This window comes from Molossus molossus, unplaced genomic scaffold, assembly GCF_014108415.1.
Source record: "Molossus molossus isolate mMolMol1 unplaced genomic scaffold, mMolMol1.p scaffold_m16_p_1, whole genome shotgun sequence".
Lineage (NCBI taxonomy): Eukaryota > Metazoa > Chordata > Mammalia > Chiroptera > Molossidae > Molossus > Molossus molossus.
In genome coordinates, this window is record NW_023425344.1 from 10,804,385 (window position 1) to 10,828,200 (window position 23,816).

A 23,816-nucleotide genomic window follows, 5' to 3' on the forward strand; every position below is an offset into this window, starting at 1 on the left:
GGGTCATTAACAACAGTTACGGGGCCTCACTTTCCTCACAAAAAGTGAGATGTTTGCAGGAAATGACCTGTCGGGGCCCTTCCAAATCTAATGTGGCAAGATTCTACGGATTCTCTTTCTTTGGCACAAACACCAGCTCATTTGTCCACGTTGCCTTGTTAATTTTGAACTCCTAAATGTCCTCTTTACCCACAAGCTCATAGAAATCTGCAGACACATTAGGTGTGTCTTTAAGGGACAGAGGCCGCGGCACCAGCCCTGGGATTTCCAGCCACATCCAGCCCACCGACTTGTTGCCATTCTCCTCTCTCCAGCGTTTCCAAGGCTGGTGCAGCGTTTTTCATCCCATGTCACAAGGGGATCACACACGTTTTTCTTAAATCATGATCACACTTCAGGAAGGTAGGTTTACAGATTTACAATGTCCTTGGCAATAATTGCTTCATTTACCCCTGAAATTGTGCCCCACATTCCCACTGAAACATTTTTTTTTATTCAGATTTCTCGACTGTCATGTAATAATTTGTCTGTTTCGAATCTATCCTCTAGTCTTACAACAAATTTGTGCTATGGGATTAGAACCACGAGGGTGATGTCATCGATCAAACTTTGTCAGCAGTGGTATGGTTTCTACAGGACTCTCGGCATCTAAGGGTTTGCTCTAATACCTTAACTCATAGCCTCCTGTGTGAAAACATATTTCATTCGGGGTGACAGCAATCGCAAGGTCTAGATGCATGTGTGAGAAACACTTATGTTTAATGTAATTTTAACAGAAATAAATTTAAAAGGACAATAATGGTTCCACCCTTCTATAAAGTCAAGACTCCCAGTGGCAACATCTTTCAAGTGTTTTAGCTTTTTCTTCTGGTATTTGATTCAATATACAAAATTTCTAAACATCCCTATAGCACTCACTCTTCATTGTTCAATTTCAGACATTATCTTTTGGTTTCTGAGTTAGAATATAGGATTTGGATATTGTGACAGAAGTTGAAATGGTAGTACCTTAAAATAGAAGCTTATTTTGCTCTTGCAAATGGCAGAGCATCAAGCTAGGAAGCCCCTTATTCACCAGATGTGAGAAGGCTTGTCATTCCTGGCCAGTGTGGCTCAGTGGATTGAGCATCGTCCCATGGAATGAGAGGTCCTGGTTCGATTTCCGGGTTGCTGGCTCGAACCCTGGTAGGGGGTGTGCAGGAAGCAGCCAATCGATGTCTCTCTCACACATCTATGTTTCTAGCTCTCTCTCCCTTCCTTTCTCTCTAAAAAATCAATAAAAACATATTTTTTTAAAAAAGGAAGAAGAAGGCTTGTCACTATGACCACCTTTCATCCAATTGGACCAGGTAGAAGGGAATGGGGAAAACATGTCCTTCCCCAGAAGGGACCATCCCAGAAAATGTCATTTCACTTCCCACTGCCAGATCCTGGTGTCATGGTTCCCACGAGGGAGGCTGGAAAGTCCGACCTTTATTCCAGTCAGCCACACTATTAGCTACAATTCTCTTACTACAGGAGAAAGGAACCTATACTGATGAACAACCATCAATTTTTTCCCACAATTTCCTATTTTAGAAGAAGGGCATTTTACCCTTGTAAATCTCTCTCTCTCTCTCTCTCTCTCTCTCTCTCACACACACACACACACACACACACACACACAAAATGCACATGTTCCGTCCCCATCCTCTCAACATGGCTATTATATCGCAATTATGGTTAAATCGACATTTGATGTTTGCAATATAAAATATTATCTACAACTGAACCACACACTGTACTTCCTCTCTTGCACATCAGAAAATGTATGGTATCTTAGCAATGTCTCCGCTTTTATTGGTTAGCCATTTCCTCAATAAGGCTCAATTGCCTTAAAAGATAATCATGAATTCCATGAGTCTACAGGTTCAGCTCACAGTAGACAGAGGAAAATACCATTCAGCAAGGGAATGGATTTTTTTAAAAAATGATTTCTCACACCCTGGCTGGTTTTCTCAGTGGTTAGAGCATCTGCCCACAGACGAATGAGTCGTGGGTTCAGTTCCAGTCACGGGCACGTACTTGAGTTGCAGTTCAATCCCTGGCCCTGGTCGAGATCATGTAGGAGGCAACCAGTCAATGTGTCCCTTTCACGTCAATTTTTCTCTCTCTCCCTCCCTCCCACTCTATCTGAAGAAAGAAAGAACGACAAAAATGCTATCCTTACTTGACTGAATATTATATAGCAGTGAAAAGGGATGAAATGCAGCTACATGAAACAATGTGTTTTCTTGGAAATATAAGGTCAAGTTAAGGAAAATGAAAGTCCCGTAAGAGGGCATAACATTATCAAACTTTTTAAAGAGTGTTTCACTGTTGCTGCAATCAAACATATATTTTTTAAAAAACAGTTAAATGGTAAACACAATCTAGAATAGTGGTTCCTTCGGAGGAGGGAATAAAGGCAATGAAATAAAGGAGAAGTACGTGATTTGTAGGTGATGCTTAAACTCTGTGTTTGGTGGTGGGGTCATGGTGCTTATTATATTATTCTTTTTTATAACTTGCATATATATTAACTATTTAAAATAGATTATAAGCCCTGGCCAGTTTGGCTCAGCGATTAGAGCATCGGCCTGCAGTCCAGAGAGACCCGGGTTGGGTTCCCGCTAAGGGCATGTACCTCGGTTGCAGTTTGTCCCCGGCCCTGATTGGGTCGTGCGGGTGGCAGCCACTCGATGTGTCCCTTTCACATCGATGTTTCTCTCTCTCTCTCTTCCTCCCGCTCTATAAAAAAATAGATTATAAAAATAAAAAAAGGAAGATCATAACAAAATCCTGGAAGTAATAAGAAGTAAAGTCGGAGGCAGTTTATCAGAAGTGAGGTATATTTAGAATCCTTATATTTGGAATGAGTTTGATTAATTTTGGACTTTAAGGTAAGATATTAAGGTAACAATTAAAACTAAAGGAAACAAGGGGAGCACTTTCAAACCAGAAGTCAGGAAAAACAACAACAGCAGAATAAAAATTTTTTTTTATCCTCTATTTTGTTCAGATAGAGTGGGAGGGAGAGAGAGAGAGAAACATTGATGTGAAATGTTTGTCCCCAACCAGGGCTGGGGACAAACTACAACCAAGGTACTTGCCCTTAGCGGAAACTGAACCCGGGTCTCTCCGGACCGCAGGCTGACACTCTAACTGCTGAGACAAACCAGCCAGGGCCAAAATAAATTTAATAATACCAAAGAGAGGTAGAAATTAAACCAAACACATCAGCAATCACAATGAATGTAAATGACTGTATTCGCCAATTAAAACATAAAGACTGTTCGATAAGATTTTTTAAAATCTAGCCAAATACTGTGTATGAACATACCTAAAATATAAGAACTCAGATAGGTTAGAAGTAAAAAGATAGAAACAATATATTAAACAAACAAACAAACAAAGCTGCTGTTGTGATTTCAAGGGCCAGGGGGAAAAATACAGACTTTAAGGCCAAAAGCATTATTAGTTAAATAAGATTACTATGTCAATGCAGTGTTTTAGTTTACCTCAAAAATATCATAACTATAAATGACTATGACCTAATAACATACACTCAACATATATCAAGAAAAACCAGTTCGTGACACAAAACTCAGCTGCCTCCCATCCAACCTCCAGACGATGTTATTTCGATCCCAGACCTAGTTACTGGGGCTCCATCTCTCTTCCCCAATCCACTCCGCTTCCCCGCCCTGCTCCGCTCTGTCGTAGACTGTACCCCAAGGCCCCCATGCCAGCTAGCTTTCTGGGTTAGCCAATGGGAAGCCCTTTTCTCTTCCTTTACCAAATAGCATGTCTCTGGCAACAGCAGCACCTGCACCCTGGTTTCAGATGCCACCTATTGATCCACCCTTTGGTTCTAGTAGTCCAGCCCCCACCCTCTGTCCCTACAGCCCAGAGGGGGTGGCTGTTTTCTGCTGTTGTCAATCTCCAAGTTTTCCTCACTGTCTCCTCCTTGGTTTTCCAGGTTCCCACTTGAGGGTAACCAAGGACAGATGCTCCTCAACTTCTGACAGGGTTACGTCCTGATAAACCCATCTCAAGTTGAAAATAATCATTAGGTCGAAAACGCATTTACTTCATCTAACTTACAGAATATCATAGCTTAGCCTAATCAACCAGCTCTTTCCTTTAAACACAGAAACTATCTGTAATCGTAAGTCAGGTACCCTGCAAGCCCCAATAGCCAGACCAGCAAACCCCAACAGCCAGATCCATCATGAGAGATCGCTAGGCTTAAGTGGATCAAACATCTACTCCTGAACTATTGTGACAGGCTCTGTTGGTCTCGGCGTTGCCTTGCCCTCCTGTTTCCCAGCAGCAGAGCTGTGCTGTTCTGCTGAGCTATTTATAGACCACCTGAACTATGCTTAGGAATAGTTCATCTGTGTCTCCGGCGAAGTATTGTGGGAGTAATTCCTTTTCCAATGGCTAGGGAAAATTCAGGGGGAAAAAGGAAAGAAAATAACTAAAAAAAAATACAATGCTTAGGGTGTTTGGAATCTGTTTATACACTAGGGCTTTTCTCTTTCCTTTTCTCTTTTTAACATTTCTATCTAGTAACAAAATGTTTATTAAAACATTTGGCAAAAGGCAGTATCTCATTTAAATAATGGTCTTTAGGCAATGTACTACTTTATAAGTATTACACAAGCTTTTTTCCTACCTTCTTCTTTTTATGATTAAAGGAAAAGAAGATTAAGAATCATAGTTTAAAAAATAATAAACAGCTTGGTAGTATTTCCTCAACAGTCAGTTTCTATTATGCTGAACTATCTTCTCTTTAGCCAGTAAATTGCAACTGAAAGTTTAAAATAATTATCCTAGCCCCGGCTGGTCTGGCTCAGCGGTTGGAGCGTCGGCCTGAGGACCAGAGAGTCCTGGGTTCGGTTTCCGCTACGGGCACGTACCAAAAATAAAATAAAATAATTATCCTAAACAATCATAACTATACTATTGTATATAAAAAACATCATTGATTAAGAATGAAATAGAGACTCCAGCTCATAAATGCTAGAAATGATCAAGTTCAAAAGAAAAACTAACCTAGAAGCTGCCGCATCATTTATTTAGCATCTTGTTAAGCATCATAAAGAATAAAATAAAAAGGAAACTATCAAACACTGCCTTTAAATTGTCCCTTAAACAGAAAAGACAGTGCAGGTACACACCAGACTCTCCCACAGTGCAATAGAGGAAATGACTCTGGAACAGGGTCAAGGAGACTTGGTGTCTCGGTCCAGGCTGCTATACCACAGATGGGGTGACTGAAACGACAGACATTTATTTCTTACAATTCTGAGGCTGAAAGTCCCGAGATCAGGGTGCCAGTATGGCCAGGTTCTGGTGAGATCCCTCTTCCTCATTTGTAGATGGTTGTCTTCCTCACAAGACAGAGGAATAATCTCTCTCATGTCTCTTCTTACAAAGGCACTAGTCCTATCCACCAGTGGTCCACCCTCGTGACCTGATCCCTCCCAAAGTCCCCACCTGCAAACACCATCATATTGTGGACGAGGCTCCAGCACGTGCTGGAGGAGGCAGCATTCAGTCCACAGCAGCTGGGCTCTGGAACCATCTTGGAGGACAACGTGCTCTGTCACACCCTTCCTGGGCCCCTGTTTCCTCACCTGCAAATGAGCCCTTACATCTCCCAGGGAAGGCTAACGTTCTGGAAGCTAAGAGACGATGATCGGTGAGGTAAAAGAAAAGTGTGGACACTGGAAGAAGGACGGGGCTTCTCCATACACGCAGAAACAGTCTCTGGGCAGCTGGGACTGAAGATGAACGCAAGCTCACTCCCCCCAGCAAGGAGGACCAGCAGGTGAGCGGTGGACCTACAGAGAGAGTGAGGTCCAGATCTGGAGGAAGAGCACCAGAAAGTTACCGGAGGAAGTGTGGAAAGGAGGCTCAAAGAGAGAAACAGAGTTGGGAAGGAGACTGCAGGGGGAAATCAAAGAATCCTCTAATTCACCCTCTGCAAAAGCTGCACAGACATTGTTCTACCACAGTTAAGACTGTCATTTCCCTGTGCAAAACCTTTGAATAACCACCTATTGCTCTCAGTATTTAAAAAGAGAAGAAGAAAAAAAGCCCTACTATACTTCTTACTCTTGATTTCAAAATTCAGTAATCTCTGATATCTAGTTCCTTCGTAAACTAGATCAAAGCAGCAAAACTTGATCGAAACTAACATAAAACTCTAAGTTCTTTCTTTTTGGGGTATGACTATTCCGCATCATAAATATCAATGGGGTTATTACAGGATGCTGTCCCTGGTCCCCCTGGGGAGATATGTGATATATACAATAAAAGTCTACAATTACCTAAAATCTAAATGTTGAGGGTTCAATGTGCAGTCCAGGGCATGTACCTGGGTTGCAGGTTCGATCCCCAGCCCTGGTCGGGGTCCTGCAAGAGACAACCAATCGATGTGTCTCTCTCACACTGATGTTTCTCTCTCTCTCTCCTCCCCTACCTCTCCTTCCCTCTCTCCTTTCCACTCTATCTAAAACTCAGTGGGAAAATATCCTTAGGTGAGGATTAATAAAAACAAAACAAAAAAAAGAGAACAATTCTAACTCCAGAAGCACATCTGGCCCCTAGATTCCTGGATCACAGATTGTGGATTTGTATTTTCTTATTAGAATAAACATGGTCTTCAGTGGCCAAGCTCTTGCCTACCTCACCCTGTACTACCTCACGGCCATCTCTCTCTCCCGCACTGCATTCCAGGCATACTGTGTGCTCACCACGCCCTACTGTGTGCTCACCACGCCCTGCTACAGTACTGCACCCACTATGGTTTTTCATAAACTTTCCCCACAGCATGGAATATCTCTAACTCGTCTCTTCATCTAGAAAAGAACTCTACACCTTTCATAGCCAATTCCAAAGGCATCCCCCTCTATAATGCCATCTCTGTCCCTGTCCTCACCTTCCTCCGTGTCTTAGACTTGGCAACCAACTCTCTGTGCATTTGACCTTGTGCACACTGTGGCATGGGCCACGGTGATCATAACCATCTGTGTACAGGGTCCTGTAGGCTTCTGAAGGGCAGGGCCCGCCTTGCTGATCTCTGCCCTCAGCACCTGGCAAAGCTGTTGGTGCTAGGGAATGCCTGGTGAACCCACGAGGCACTCAGTAAAGAGTAGTCCGCCAATCTATCACTTCATGGAAAGATGAACTAACCATCTGCCTCAAGGTCATTCTGACCCAGGACAAATAAGATGATGGAGAAACAAAGGCAGAGCTCTCTAACCGTTTCCCTAGAGCACAAGAATCGTCATTCTCCCCAAACGTGCTCCGGTCCTGTGCCATCTCCCTCCCCGCCCCCACCCAGGAGCAACTCAGGACCCCCACCACACTCTCCCCAACACTAAACAGGTGAGACAGACTCTAGGCCTCCCAAATAAGGACAATGGCCAAGAGTCCTCCTACTAATGGTGGCTGGGTATGCAAATGAGATAGTTAGAGCCTGAATAGAAAATATTCAGCTACCTTTAGCAGCACTATTCTGAGATTCATACATAGATGGGTAAACTCAGAACAATGATGCTGGCTTAGAGCATCTAGGCTCTTGCAAAGGACTTTTACTCACATTTTCTAAGTAATTCTCACAATAGCCCTGTGTAGTAGACATTGTTACTATGTCCAATTATTAGATGAGGAAACTGAGGCTCAGAGAAAACATTAGTAGTAAATGTTCAAAAGCTTTTAAAAAAAAAACAATGCTGGTGTTTAAAAAAAAAAGATTTACGGGGAAAACACCCAAATTTGAAGACTATTGGCCAAAGCCGTACCCCTCCCCCCAAAAAAGGACTTAAATTTGTCAGAAAAGATTGACATACTAGTGCATCTGGTTTCGGGAAAAGGAGTTATGGTTCTATGTGTAGAAGGGCTTTGATTTCAAGAAAGAACAAGTGAAAAAGTGGTAAGTTGCATGAAAACTGGCATCAGCAGAGAAGACGCTGGCTGAGGGCTCTGTGGCACCACACAGCTGATGTCGGTGAGACTTGAGACTTATTTCAGATTAAAAACAAAATTTGATTATCACAGAAAATTTAGAAAAACTAGAAAAATTATTGAAAGAAAAAATTTTACTTAAGAATGTTTTTTCTTTTTCTTTATATTTTTGGAGAGAAAGGAAGGGAGAGGGAAAGAGATAGAAACATCGATGAGAGAAGATATCAATTGGCCACCTCCTGCATACCCCCCCCCCCTCCACTGGGGATCAGGCCCACAACCTGGGCATGTGCCCTGACCAGGAATAAAATGGGCAACCTCTTGGCGATGGGTCGACACTCAATCACTGAGCCATACTGGCCGAGCAAGAACTTTTTTTTAAACCACTCTATCATATAAAGTCAGCCTTTCAATCATTTCCAACCCATGTTATATTTTAAGGGATTTTTTTTTTTTACATGCATGTGATCTGTTAACCCTCTCCTAATCAATGAACGAGAGTGATCATTTTATTACACTTCGCCAACATTACATATTTAATTTTGAATATCGAATTTGATGGGGAATTTTTGAAAAGAGAAAATAACCTCCACTATTGTTTTTATTCATATTTATTTGGTTACTTAGGAAAGTTTAAATTTTTTTTCCACAGTTATTTACCAGCATATTTCCTCTTTGTCTTGTGCCTATTTATATCTTTTCTCCATGTATTTCCTGGGGTCCTGGTATTTGTATTATGGAATTTACATGAGTGTTACATTTATTAAAAAGAGTTACCCTTTGTTTCACTTCCTACAATATTATCACTACTTTTGTTGATTGCCTCTTAGTCTTAGTGATTGTTTTTTTTTTTTTTTTTTTTGGCGTACAAAAGTTTTAAATGTTTAGGTTGTCAGATCTATCAGTCACAGCTTTTGTGTCGTATTCCATCAATCTCAACTTGGAAAACCCTCCCCCTCAGGAGGTTTGATAGATAGTCACATCTATTTGCTTCCACATTGTCTAACAGTTAAGATTTTAAAATATGTAGCTCTTTAATCCATCTGGAATTTATTGTGATGTTTCTAGTGGGGAAAGAAATGTTCAATATTCTTCTAACACTAACACCTCACATGTTTAGCTGATATTAGCATAAACCTTGAAGGCCAAGGGGTATGGGCTTCAAAGGCTGCAAATTTCTCAATTGAGTTTCAGATTTCCCCCCTTCGTAGCACAGGGTGCAGAATCCATATACTTGCCAGTCATTATTCCAAGTGAGTTTATCAGCAAGCTGCACACCCAACATACGGTCTCTTTTTCATTATTAAGGAAAGCAAGTAATAAATAAGAACCGGGGCTACCACCAATCATTAGCAAATCCTCCAAAGAAAATTAAGCACATATTGGAATCTTGTCCCTAATGGACCTATGCAATCTCTGACTGAATCTTTCGCCAGAGAAAACGTCCCTTCCTTCCAGTCACAGCCCCCCCTGGAAAGTACGCAGTGACTTATTCCGAAGAGCACATGCAGAAGAAACCAGCAACCCGCGTTTGATTTCTCTCTACACTGGGGAAACATTCCCGCCTCTCCCTGCCTTCCAGCCACAGGCGGCCACGTGGTCAGAAGCTGCACTGAAAAAGATTTGTGGTTGATAGTCCTGATGGACGCCAGAGTGATGGAATTGCTCTGTGCTTTGTCCTGGGAAGGCAGGCCAGCTGGCATTGTGCTATTGATGGCTTGCATTATAATGGAGACATATTAGGGGGATATTTCAATAGCCACCCAGAGGAGAAACAGTAGCTATAAGAATGCCACAGACTGCTTCCAAGGAGAATAAAAGGGATATAAAAAAAAAAAAAAAGCAGGGAGGGGGGGTGGTGTGGAAATGCTTCAGGGACAAAAAAAAAAAATCCCACTCAGAGACTATATGTTAATGCAAAGCCTGTTTCCTAGGCTGGTTCTCTAGAGAAGCCAGTAAGGACCCCCGGTATGTGAACTACCCAATTACAGCATTATTAATTTATGCAGCTCTGCAGACCACACATGGGACTTCATGGTAATTAAGTTACAGTTAAAGTCAGGTTAGTTTCCTTCTGAATATAAACAGTTGTGTTTAACACACACTCAAGTAAAAACTGGTAGATTTTTTTTAACCAAAGAATAGTGTGTGCTAAACATAGGTTAGGCAGAACCTGTCAGTAAATAATGTTGCTGTGGTTTTTTTTGTTTGTTTGTCTTTAAGTATCATCTAGCAATAGATTTAAGAGAGAAGTAGAATGATAAAGACTTAGCCAGTAAACCACTCCATTAAAGATGCGAGTGGGATGTTGGAGGCAAGGGGCGTGATGGGTCCCTCCTGTGAGTCCTGTATTAGCAGTGTGCAAAGGCTTGAGCAGATACTGGAGATGAGGATAAAATGCCTTATCATGGTCACTCTGAATGGCCATAAATTGATTAAACCAAGACATAACCCTTACAGCTGTTCTCAACCTGTGGGTCACAACCCCTTTGAGTGTCGAATGACCCTTTCACAGGGATCGCCTAAGACATAACAGTAGCAAAATTACAGTTATGAAGTAGCAATGAAAATAATTTTATGGTTGCGGGTCACCACAACATGAGGAACTGTATTAAAGGGTCACGGCATTAGGAAGGTTGAGAACCACTGCCTTAAAAAGTGGCATAAACTGAACCCAGAAATTTTACTTTCAGAAATTCATTTTCAGTAAATAACCATGGACACAGCTAAATAGTTTTGTGGCAACTTGACTGGGCCATAAGGTGGCCAGATATTTGTTTAAACGTTATTTCTGGGTGTGTCTGTGAGAGTGCCTCTGGAGAAGACTAACATTTGAATTTGTAGACTAGGTAAAGCAGATTGCCCTCCCCAGTGGGGGTGATCCTCATCTGTGGGGTTGGGGGGTTGAAAGATAAACATTTTATAACCTTGTGTTAAGCATTCTCAACATTGTGTTAATGCATTCTCAGAATCCTGGCCCCGGGGGAGGGAAACCTGGCCCACCCAGGTGTATTGGGTTCTTCATTTGCATGTGAATAAGGGTTTGTTATCTTTGGGCTTCAAGGTTTCTTCCCATAAAAAAGCAAGAGACAAAGCTAAGGTGTATGGTTTTCAGTAATGCCAACTCAAAGAAATAATTTACAGAAATCCACTTGTAACCTGGGGATACCAATCTGCAAATAAATGAGACTGCGTCCAGAGATCTGGAGCACTTGCTCTCTTACAAAGCTCCCTCTCACTCCAAGCAGTGTGTGGTTCTAAGTTCATTGTGTTGAACCCATTCCAGCAGGCCAAGAGACGGCACTCATCTAATCCATTGAAAACCTGAATAGAATAAACAGCTGAGTAAGAAAGAATTCTTCTCTCTACCTGGCTACCTTTGAGCTGGAACATTGGTCTTCTCCTGACTTCAGACTGAGACTCAGGCTGAAACACCTTTGACTTTCCTGGTTCTCAGGCTTTTGGTCTCAGACTGGAATTATATCATTCACTCTCCTAGGTCTTCAGCTTTCTACCCACAGATCTTGGACTTCTCAACCTCCATAATCATGTGAGCAAATACCTTACAATAAATATATATAAATATATCTTATGTTGGTTCTGTTTCTCTGGAGAACTAAGACTAATATGATCATGAATGTGTAGAAAGATTTTGCTTACAAAGATGTTCATCAGTTTTGTTTATACTAGCAAAAATTTACAATCAATCTGCCTTTTTACCTAGCATTTTACTGTGAACAAATCTCCATGTCTATAGATAGATTTGTGGACCCTCATCTTGAATGAGTAGAGAGTCTTCCATTGATTAATACATCATAGTTTGTTTAATCAATATATACAAGGACTTAAGGACAATGTTACATAAGCTTTTATTTCATTCACTGAATTGAAAAGAACATACTAAACAGACATGATAAATATTGTATGATTCATATTTATTTTGTGTTTGCTGAATCTCTCAGGACTACCCTCTCCAGCAGTTCCAATAAAATTCTTATAAACTTATTTTTTTATTACCCACTCACAATGCCCACTCACAATGACCCAAGTTTATGCCAGATTCTATAATTTATGCCCCTGTGAAACCCACATATCAAATATATGCTCAAGATACGTTTCTCAAGGTTGTGAAAAATAATTATAGAAGTAAAGTCATGGAGAGTATAATAGTACACCTAAGGAAAATGTTAAGACATCATGTCGGTTAATAACCTATTGCTGCATAACAAATTACCCCCAAAATTCAGTGGCTTAAAGCAACAAACATTTGTTTTATTATAATTTTTGTGGGTCAGGAATTCAGCCAGGGTCAGCAGAGTCCTCTGGCTCTGATCTCTTATAAGGCTACAATCAAGGTGGGGCCAGGTCTACAGTCGTCTTAAAACTCAACTGGGAGTCATTCCACTTTTAAGCTCATTCAAGTGGTTGTTGATAGGAGTTAGTTCCTCATTAGTTGTGGATCTGAGTCCTCCCCTTGTCCTTGTTTGACCTCTAGAGGACAGGTCACAGGCTGGCAGCTGGTCTCACCAGAGTAAGAAAGTGAGGAGGCATGAGAAGGAGCACACAGGAGACAGAAGCCACACTCTTCTACAGGTAGAATTACCATATTTAGCAAATAAAAATACATGACACCCAAAGCAGGACTAAGAGGGAAATTTATAGCTGTAAACACGTACATTAAAATAGAAGGCAGATCTTAGAAATAGAAAAAGAAGAACAAACTAAACCCAAAACTAGCAGAAGGAAGGAAATAATGATTAGAGAAGAAATCAGCAGAATAGAGAATAGAAAAACAGAACTAATAGCTCATTATTTGAAGAGATTAACAAAATTGACAAACTTTAGCTAGGTCTACTAAGGGAAAAAGAGAGAAGACTCCAACAGAAATGAAGAGAACTTTCAACCAATTTTATAGAAATAAAAAGGATGATAAGAGAATATCATGAACAAATGTATGGCAACAATTATAACTAGATGAAATAGACAAATTTCTAGAAACACACAACCTACTAGACTGAATCATGAATAGAAAATCTGAACAGACTTCCAACCAGTAAGGAGATTAAATTAGAAACCAAATACCTCCCAACAAAGAAAAGCCCAGGACCAGATGGCCTCACTAATGAATTCTATCAAACATTTAAAGAATTAACATCAATCCTCCTCAAACTCCTCCAAAAAAATGAAGAGGAGGAAATACTTCCACACTCACTCTATGAGGTCAGCATTACCCTGATACCAAAACTAGACAAATATACTACAAGGAAAAAAAATGTATAGGCCATTTTTCCAATAAATATTAATGCAGGAAAAATAAAAAAGTAGAATGGCAGTTGCCCGAGGAGAAAAATGAAAGTGTTTTGTTTAACGAGTATATAGTGTCAGTTTTGCAAGATGAAATATTCTGGACATCGGTTATACAACAATGTGAATAACTTGTACACTTAAAAATGGTTAAGATGGTAAATTGCATGTGTGTGTGTGTGTGTGTGTGTGTGTGTTTTACCACAATTAAAACTAAAATTTTGAAAAGTAGTTCATAAAGTTAAAATTGAATATCTGATAAACACTGAATAATTTTTAGCATAAGTATGTCCCAAATATTGCACAGAACATACTTATACTTTAAAAAGTTCGTTGTTTATCTAAAATTCAAATTTACTAAGAGGCAAAATTCCATAAAATTTTATTTTCAGATATAATTAAGAACTAATTATTAGTAACTAATATTTGTTTTTTAAACTAGAAATGGCAACATTTTTACTGAAAACTTGAATTTATTATTTTACCATGCTATCTGGGTACAAAATGTATAAGTTCCCTCAACCTATGTAAATAATTGAAATTTCTGTAATTTGGAAGAACCAATTGTCTTCATCCATGGGGTATCAGCCTTATCTTAAATTGGTTATGATTTACAGTTCCTGCTATCACTGACTGTTAAAATAATATATTACTATATGTTAGAAGTTTTAATAGAGTTGAGGATTCTGGTAATTACAGATTGTATAGCAACACACGCATCTATCGGGAATATTCTAGGATGGGTGTGTGAATTGGGTGAAGGTGGTCAAAGGTACAGAGTTCTAATTATAAAATAAATAAGTGCTGAGGATGTAATGTACAACATGATGACTATAGTTAACACTGTTGTATGGTATATTTGAAAGTTGCTATGAGAGTAATTCCTAAAATTTCTCATCACAAGGAAAAAATCCTTTTTAATCTACGTTAGGTGATGAATGTGAACTGAACTTACTGTGGCAATCATTTCTCACAATATGTAAGACAAGTCATTATACTGTCTATCTTACACTTATACAGTGATATATGCTAATTATGTCTCAATAAAACTGAAAGAATAAAAAGAATACTCTAGAACTCTAGTTTTCAGGAACTAGGTACTGGCACAAATACTTGTTGTGTTGAATAAATGTACTAACTGCTTTATGCGTATTGTCACATTCAATCAAGTGCCATTTGTAAATAAGCAAGCTAAGGTTTAGAGGGTCAGGTTATTTGCCCATATATTCATGCCCACTGAGTCTCTGCGTTAGGCTTGGAGCCTCAGAGTCTGATGCCAGAGACCCAGCCCGCTCTTCACCATACCCCACATGGCCTTGTAGTTATGAGATCAGATGCTAAAGCCAATGACTATGTAATTCAATTCGCCCTTCTGTTGGAATTTATTCTTACAGTAAAATCTCTGTGTTGTCATAGATTTATATGTTTACTGAAAAATAGGATTGAATATGGTAGTAGGGTTTCTTAGCCTCACTCATTGGACTATGATGAAAAATGTTTGAGAACAATACATTTAGTGGCGCAAGTACCTTTGTATATCTTGGTATCATTTTGCAGTTCCATAAGCAGGTCTATATTAAGTATTTGTCATGTGTTGACATTTTAGTAGGGGCTGAGGAAGACACCCAGAAAGAAACATTACCTTTGGCTGGTATGACTATATATCTGTGTTTCCAGGATCAGTCTGTCTGGTTTACACCTTGCCCTAATTTTCATAGCACACCTTCCCCTCCTTTAATTATCTCAAAAGAATCCTGGTTTGGATAATTACACATATGGTCACATTACTTGTGTTAGAACTTCAAGAGGCAGTCAAACTCATTGGTTAGAGAAGAAATAGAAACATCAGGAAAGAGATTTACTAATCCTTTCTGTTCCTGGTAGCCATCTTCAACACTGGTTCCCAATGATCCCTGACCCCTGCTATTTATGTTCGTGTGTAATTTCCTTCCTTGGAGTGTGGGTTGGACCCAGTGACATGCTTTTAAAGAATGACATTCAGCAAAAGTTACAGATCCGGAAGAAAATATGTTTTTTATGGGTCAGTTTGCAGGCAAATAAGAAAATCATTTCACCTCACCACAGAGACATGAATACAAATCATATCATCATGAACATAATAATTCCCAGGCTTAAGTGGAAGGACAATAAACATACAGTTTGTGACATTAGAACTATGGTATGAATGCCCTACAGCTGCTGTAACAAATTACCACAAACTTAGTGGCCTGAAACAGCACAAATGTATTACCTTACAGTTCCGGAGGTCAGAAGTCAACATAGTGGTCACTGAGCTAAAACCAAGGTGGTGACAAAGATACATTTCCTTTCTCAAGGCTCTGAGGGATAATCCATTTTTACTCTCTTTCTAGCTTCTTAAGGTCACCTACATTCCTTGGCTCATGGCCTCTTCCTCCATCGTCAAAGCCAGCACTGGCCAAGGAAGTCCTTCCCACATGATACCACTTTGACCTCCTCACTGCCCCTCTTCCACTTCTAAGGACCTGATCATACTGGGTCCACCCAGATAATCCAAGATAATCTCCCTATTTTAAGGTAGCTGATTAGCAAATTTAATTTCATCTGAAACTTTAATCCCTCTCTCCTTTGTCCTGTCACATAACAGATTTAGGTTCTGGGGATTATGATTTAAACATCTGGGAGAGGAGCGTTATTCTGCCTACTACAATTGTGCTTTCCAAAGTGTGTTTGGGAGAACACCAGTTCAGTAAGATGATATATGAGGAAAAGGTTCCATGGAGAAATACATTGGGGAAATGCTACATACCACATCTCAGTCCTGGAACATCACAAGAAAGTTTTACAATGAAGAAATCTGGCCAACTAACTGCAAGATGAAACCCATTTATTTTCTCAAAGCAAGGGTTACATTCAAGTGTTCCCCAGAACATTGTGTCCTGGGACTGGTGCAGGATTTCTGGATTCTGGCTACTAGCTCACCGTGTGATGCTGATCCAGCCCTACCACCCCTTCTACTAAATGAGAGGAGGACATGGCTCGGATGTTATCTGCTTCTCTATCCTATGTTACCTAGAAAGACCAAAAAGTTGCTTCCAAACCTGAGATTCTATGAATCACTTCAGCAAAGAACTATCTAATATGACTCTGCAAGTAGGAACTGAGTGTCGTTTGGGTCATAAAATGATAGGAAAATGAGGCTTTTTCTCAAGGAGATAATTCTCTGGTGAGGGACACAGGCGTGAAAACAAAAGTCTGTAATATGCATGACAGGTGCCCTACCAGAAATAAATACAGAGCACAAAGGCATAATAGCAAATGGGTGGGAAACTCTGCTGGAGATGGTGGGAGGAGATGGACTTTGCATTTAAAGGACAGCAGGGACTCACCCATTGTGGGAAGAAGCATGAGAGTTTCTAAGTAAGAGATTTCTTATTTGCAATGTGCTCTCAGTGGCTCATTCAAGCCAAATGACTGGACTCAGATTCATAAGAAATTATCCTTTTCCATAATGAATATTCTCTGGTCAATTTCCACCCGACTATGGCACAGAGGGCGCTACTTCCTAGCATCGCCGAGCTCCTCTGGAAAATATAGGTAGAAAGAATCATCCCATTCCAGGAACGGCCTAGCCTTTCTTTGTCACAGAGGTGAGTTTTTTCAGGCTAAAAAATGTGCACCAAATTATAGACCTTGCTTTGCATGTCTTCAGGACTTGTTCATGTTTTTTTTCAACAAAGGTACGTTATGTTTTTTCTCTGAGCCTTTTGTCAACAGTGTGACAAAGAAAAGCACTAGTGTTTCTAAACGCCCTTTGCCTCTTGCATGTCTAGGAGAGAATGTGAAGCGGGCTGGCAATCTGTGTGCTAGCAAGAGTATGGGAGAACGTTCAAAGCTTTAGTTGAAACACATTTTATTACCAGTTGCATTTGCAGTTGTGGAACTTTAATGGGAGACCACTCGTGTTTAGTTGTTATTGCCATTGTTTCTAAGAACAGTGGAAAGGAATCAAAGGGCAATAAGAGAATGTGTTCTTGTTTAGAAAACTCAGGAAAATAAATAAGCCAATGAATATAACAATGGTAACACTTATCCAAATACTTAGACCTCAAAAAAAAAACAAAAAAACCTCAGATAGCTCCAGGGAGATGTGGATCAAAATAAAACATGAGGGAGTTACAACTGTTAAAAGAGCTCTTTGTGCCACATACTGTGTTAGACACTTTTCTTCCTTTATTTAATGCCCAAGACCATTCTTGGCTGTCCACCAAGCTCCTGTAAATCCATCCCTAGCAAGATCACCATATAAATTTGTAAAAGCAGATAGGCTCAACACAATACGAACACTTATAACATGAACCCTGCACCCTGGGCCGTCCCCAGGCTCTTTGTACAAGATCTCCAGGTTGCGTGGATTTCACCTCAGCCCACAGCCATCCTTCTCAAGATCTGGGTGCTTAATGAGGCCTCTACCCACGAAAACTCTGGAAGTTGGCACCTCACCTCAGTCCCTCCTTACTAGCTCTCTTGGCAAGAAAATTGTTATTCCTGCCAAGCATCTCACTCTTTGGGGCTCCCAAGTTATCAGCTCTTAAATTGTCAAAATAAGCCTTGTCTTTGTGATCCTCACAACACCATGACTATTTTTTAATTAGTTTATTTTTGTTACAGATGTTTCTCCTTTTTTCCCCATTGACACCCTCTTCTCCATCCCTCCCACCCTGTCCCAGCTTTGTAGTCCGTGTCCATTGGTTATGATTACATGCATATACATTTTATGGTTTATCTCTTCCCTCCCCCACCACCACTTCTGAGAGTTGTCAGTCTGTACCCTACTTTCACGTATCTGGGTCTACCCTCTTCCTCAGACTGTTATGTTCATTATATTCCACAAATAAGTGACATCATGTGATATTTGTCTTTCTCAGCTTGGCTTGTTTCCCTTAGGATAATATTCTCCAGGTCCCCTACATGTCTTCTCAAATGATAAGAGATTTTTCTTTCTTACAGCTGCATACTATTCCATTGTGTATATGTACCATTGCTTTTTTATCCATTCGTCTACTGATGGACACTTGAGCTGTTTCCAGATCTTAGCTATTGTAAATAGTGCTGCTACAAACATGGGGGTACATATATTCTTTCTGATTGGTGTTTCAGGCTTCTTAGGGTATATTCCTAGAAGTGAGATCACTGGGTCAAATGGCAGTTCAATTTTTAATTTTTTGAGGTAACACCATATTGTTTTCCATAGTGGCTACATCAGTCTGCATTCCCACCAGCAGTGTACTAGAGTCCCCTTTCCTCCATATCCTTGCCAACACTTGTTTGATGATTTGTTGATGGCCGCCATTCTGACAGGTGTGAGGTGATACCTCATTGTTGTTTTAATTTGCATCTCTCTGATGATTAGTGATGTTGAGCATTTCTTCATATGTCTCTTAGCCATTTGTATGTCCTGTTTGGAGAGGTGCCTATTTAGCTGCTCTGCCCATGTTTTAATTGGGTTCTTTATCTTCCTTGTGTTGAGTAGTATGAGCACTCTATATATATTGGAAATTAACACCTTATCTGATGTATCATTGGCAATTATGCTCTCCCATACAGTGGGTTGCCTTTCCATTTTGGTGGTTGTTTCTTTTGCTGTGCAGAAGCTTTTGAGTTTGATGTAGTACCATGTGTTCATTTTCTCCTTTGTTTCTGTTGCCTGAGATGATGTATCAGTGAAAATTCTGCTGCGTATGATGTCTGAAATTTTGTTGCCTACATTTTCTTCTAGGATTTTTATGGATTCATGCGTCACATTTAAGTCTTTTATCCATTTTGAGTTTACTCTTGTGTATGGTGTAAGTTGATGGTCTAGTTTCATTTTATTGCATGTAGCTGTCCAATTTTTCCAACACCATTTATTAAGGAGGCTGTCTTTACTCCATTGTATGCTCTTGCCACTTTGTCAAATATTAATTGAGCACAATGTCTTGGGTCAATTTCCAGGTTCTCTGTTCTGTTCCACTGGTCTAATGCCTGTTCTTGTGACAGTACCAGGCTGTTTTGATTACAGTCACTTGTAGTATAACCTGATATCTGGTATTGTGGTCTCACCTACTTTGTCCTTCTTTTTCAAGATTGCTGTGGCTATTCAGGGTCTTTTATGGTTCCATATGAACTTTTGAAGTATTTGTTCTAATTCTGTGAAATATGTCATTGGTATTTTGATGGGGATTGCATTGAATCTATAGATTGCTTTGGGTAATATGGACATTTTAATGATGTTAATTCTTCCAATCCATGAACAAGGTATGTGCTTTCACTTTTTTATATCTTTCTCTATTTCTTTTTTCAATGTCCTATAGTTTTCTGCAAATAGGTCCTTTACTTCTTGGGTTAAGTTTATTCCTAGATATCTCAATTTTTTTTACCACAATGGTAAATGTGATTGGTTTTTTTTAGTTTCTCTTTCTGTGAGTTAGTCATTGGTGTATAAGAATGCCATCGACTTCTTCTGTGTTTTTTTTTATCCTCATCCAAGTAATTTTTCCATTTTTTGTTCAGATAGAGCGGGAGGGAGAGAGAGGAAGAGAGAGAGAGAGAGAGAGAAACATTGATGTGAAAGGAACACATTGAGTGGCTGCCATCCGCATGACCAACCAAGGCTGGGGACAAATTGCAACCAAGGTACACGCCCTTATCAGGAACCGAACCTGGGCCTCTCTGGACCACAGGCTGATGCTCTAACCGCTGAGCCAAACCGGCCAGGGCGCCATCGATTTCTTGACATTAATTTGTATCCTGCTACTTTGCCAAATTCTTTTATTACATCTAGTAGATTTTTGATGGAGTCTTTGGGTTTTTCTATGTATAATATCATGTCATCTGCAAATAATGACAGTTTTACTTTCTCCCTTCCAATTAGGATTCCTTTTATTTTTTCTTCATGTCTGATTGCTGTGGCTAAGACTTCCAGTACTTTGTAAAATAAGAATGGTGAAAGTGGGCATCCTTATCTTGTTCCTATTCTTAAGGGAAATGCTTTTAGTTTTTGCCCATTGAGTATGATGTTGGCTGTAGGTCTTTCATATATGGCCTTTGTTATGTCGAGATATGATCCCTCTATTCCCACATTGCTGAGCTTTTTTATCAGAAATGGGTGCTGGATTTTGTCAAATGCCTTTTCAGCATCTATTGATATGATCATGTGTTTTTTAGCTTTCATTTTGTTTATGTGGTGTATCACATTTATTGATTTGCGAATATTGTACCAGCCTTGCATCCCTGGGATGAATCCCACTTGGTCATGGTGAATAATTTTTTTGATGTATTGCTGGATCGATTTGCTAATATTTTGTTCAGGATTTTGGTATCCATGTTCATCAGGGATATTGGCCTGTAGTTGTTTGTTTGTTTGTTTGTTTGTTTGTTTGTTTGTTTTGCAATGTCTTTTCTTGGTCTTGGAATTAGAATTATGCTGGCCTCATAAAACGAGTTTGGAAGTCTTTCTTCTACTTGAATTTTTTGGAACATTTTGAGGAGAATGAGTGTTAGTTCTTCTTTAAATGTTCAGTAAAACTCCCCTGTGAAGCCATCTGGGCCTGGGGTTTTGTTTGCTGGGAGAGTCTTGATTATCTCTTCAACTTCCTTAGTTGTTATTGGTCTGTTCAAGTTTTCTATCTCTTCCCAATCTAGTTTTGGGGAACTATGTGTTTCTAAAAATTTGTCCATTTCACTTAGATTGTCCAATTTGTTACCATATAATGGTTCATAGTATTTGTTAATGATCCTTTGTATTTTTTGTGATATCAGTTACTTCTCTTTCATTTCTGATTTTGTGTATTTGGGTTTTCTCTCTTTGTTTCTTGGTGAGTCTAGCTAAGGGCCCATCAATCTTGTTTATATTTTCAAAAAAACAGCTCTTTGTTTCATTGATCCTTTGAATTGTTTTGTTTTTTTTTTATCTTTATGTCATTTATTTCTGCTCTGATTTTACTTTTTCCTTCCTTCTACTCGTTCTGGGGTTTTCTTTTTGTTTGCTTTCTATTTCTTTAAGTTGTGAGGTTAGATAATCTATTAGAAATTTTTCTTGATTCTTGAGGTAGGCCTGTTGTGCTATGAACTTCCCTCTCAGAACTGCTTTTGCTGCATCCCATAGATTTTGTGTTGTTGTGTGTTCATTTTCATTGGGTTCCAGAAAGTTTTTAATTTTTTCCTTGATCTCCTCAGTAACCTATTCATTGTTTAATAACATGCTATTTAGCCTCCATGTGTTCAAATGTCTTTGCATGTTCTTGTTGCAATTGATTTCTAGGTTCATGCCATTGTGATCTGAGAAGATGCTTGATATGATTTCAATCTTCTTGAACTTGTAGAGACTTAGTTTGTGTCTTAACATGTGGTCTGTGTTTGAGAATGTCCCATGTGCACTTGAGAAGAATGTGAATTCTGTAGTTTTGGGGTATAATTCTCTGTAGATATCTATTAAATCAATTTGGTCTAGTGCTTCATTTGGAGTCTCTCTTTTCTTGTTAATTTTTGGTTTAGATGATCTATCCAGTAATGTCAGCAGGGTGTTGAAATCCCCTGCTATGATTGTATTGCTGTCTATTTTTCCTTTGAAGTCCTCCAGAAGATTTTTAATATATGTTGGTGCTCTTATATTGGGTACATATATGTTTACCAAGGTTATATCTTCCTGTTAGATAGATCCTTTCAATATTATGTAGTGATCTTTTTTGTCTCTAGTTATAGCGCTCATGTTGAAATCTATATTATCAGATATGAGCATTGCTACCCCTGCTTCTTTTCCCTTTCTGTTTGCTTAGAAGATTTTTTTCCATCCCTTCACTTTCAATCTCTGTAAGTCATTTGTTTTGAGGTGGGTCTCTTGTACACAACATATATATGAGTCATGCTTTCTTATCTAATCAGCTACTCTGTGTCTTTTTATCAGAGCATTCGATCCATTTACATTTAAGGTGATTATTGATATCTACTTATTTATTGCCATTTTTGTTTAGTGTGGTTATATTTTTCTTCCTATTTTTTTCTACTAATTACAGCAGTCCTTTTAACATTTCTTGCAATGCTGGTTTGGTGCTAATGTATTCCCTTAGCCTTTTTTTGTCAGGGAAGTTCTTTATTTGACCTTCTATTTTGAATGATAGCCTTGCTGGATAGAGTAGGTTTGGATTCAAATCCTTGTTTTTCATGACCTTGTTACTTCATGCCATTTCCTTTTGGCCTGTAGTGTTTCTGTTGAGAAGTCAGCTGAGAGCCTTATGGGGTTTCCTTTGTAGATAACCTGTTACTTATCTCTTGCTGTCTTTAGGATTCTCTCTTTGTCTTTAATTTTTGACATTTTAATTACTATGTATCTTGGTGTGGGCCTGTTTAAGTTCCTTTTACTTGGGGCTCTCTGTGCTTCTTGAACTTGAATGTCTTCTTCCTTCATCAAATTAGGGAAGTTTTCTGTCACTATTTCTTCAAATATATTCTCTAACCCTTGCTTATTTTCTTCCTCTTTGGGGACTCCTATGATGTGAATATCATTGTTTCCAGTTGTCCCACAGTTTTCTTAAGCTGTCTTCCTGTTTTTTAATTGTTTTTTTCTTTTGGTTTTCTGATTGGTTGATTTTTTCTACCCTGTCTTCTAATTCATTGATCCAGTCCTCAGCTTCCTCTGCTCTGCTCTTTAGTCCTTCCAATGTGTTCTTTACTTTTTCTATGTCATTCTTCATTTCTACTTAGTTGATTTTCAATGCTTCTGTATCTTTACTCATCGTGTCAAGGCTCTTACTCATGCTGTTGAGCTTCCTCAAGATCATGGCTCTGAACTCTACCTCTGATAACTTGCTTAATTGCATTTCATTGATCTCATCTTCAAAAGAGTTTTCTTGTTCTTTCATTTGGGATTTGTTTCTTTGTTTACCATTTTGGGTATCTCAGTTGGTGTTGGAGCCTACCAGATTTTCCCTGTGGCTATTGGTGTTCCACTGGTTGTGGCTTCCTCTACTGGGTTTGGATGAGCGTGAAAGGACTCATGTTAAACATCATTGTCAAGTCTTACTTTCCTGGATAGATTTGTAAGCCCAGGAATGGTTCTGTTATCCTCTAGCTTTTTCCCTGGAGGCTATTAGTCTCCGTTCCTTGAAGTAACTTGGGTTCCCAATTGAGTGAAAAACTCCCTCAGGTGTTCAGCATAAGTTAATTTTCTGATGGAGGGGCAGATATTGGTTGTTAATGAGCCTCAATTTGCGTTTCAATGGCTCACCTGGGTAGGGTTGAATCTCTGAGGGAGGGGCCACCACCTCTTCCCAGAGCTCTGGTGAGGAGTAAGATGGCCAACGTCCTGCATTGCTGCAACTCAGCAAAAGCTCTGAGCACCCTCCAAATGCCGTGTGTCCTTACGTAGTTCCAATCCAGTCTGCCCTTCCTCTGCCAGAGCCCAAGGTGAGTGGCTGTGGCTAATTTCGTGCTCTGTCCTGGCCCTCTGTGCTGTGGAGCTGGCTTGGTATTTTAACCCTGAGGGCGCTGCTCACAGC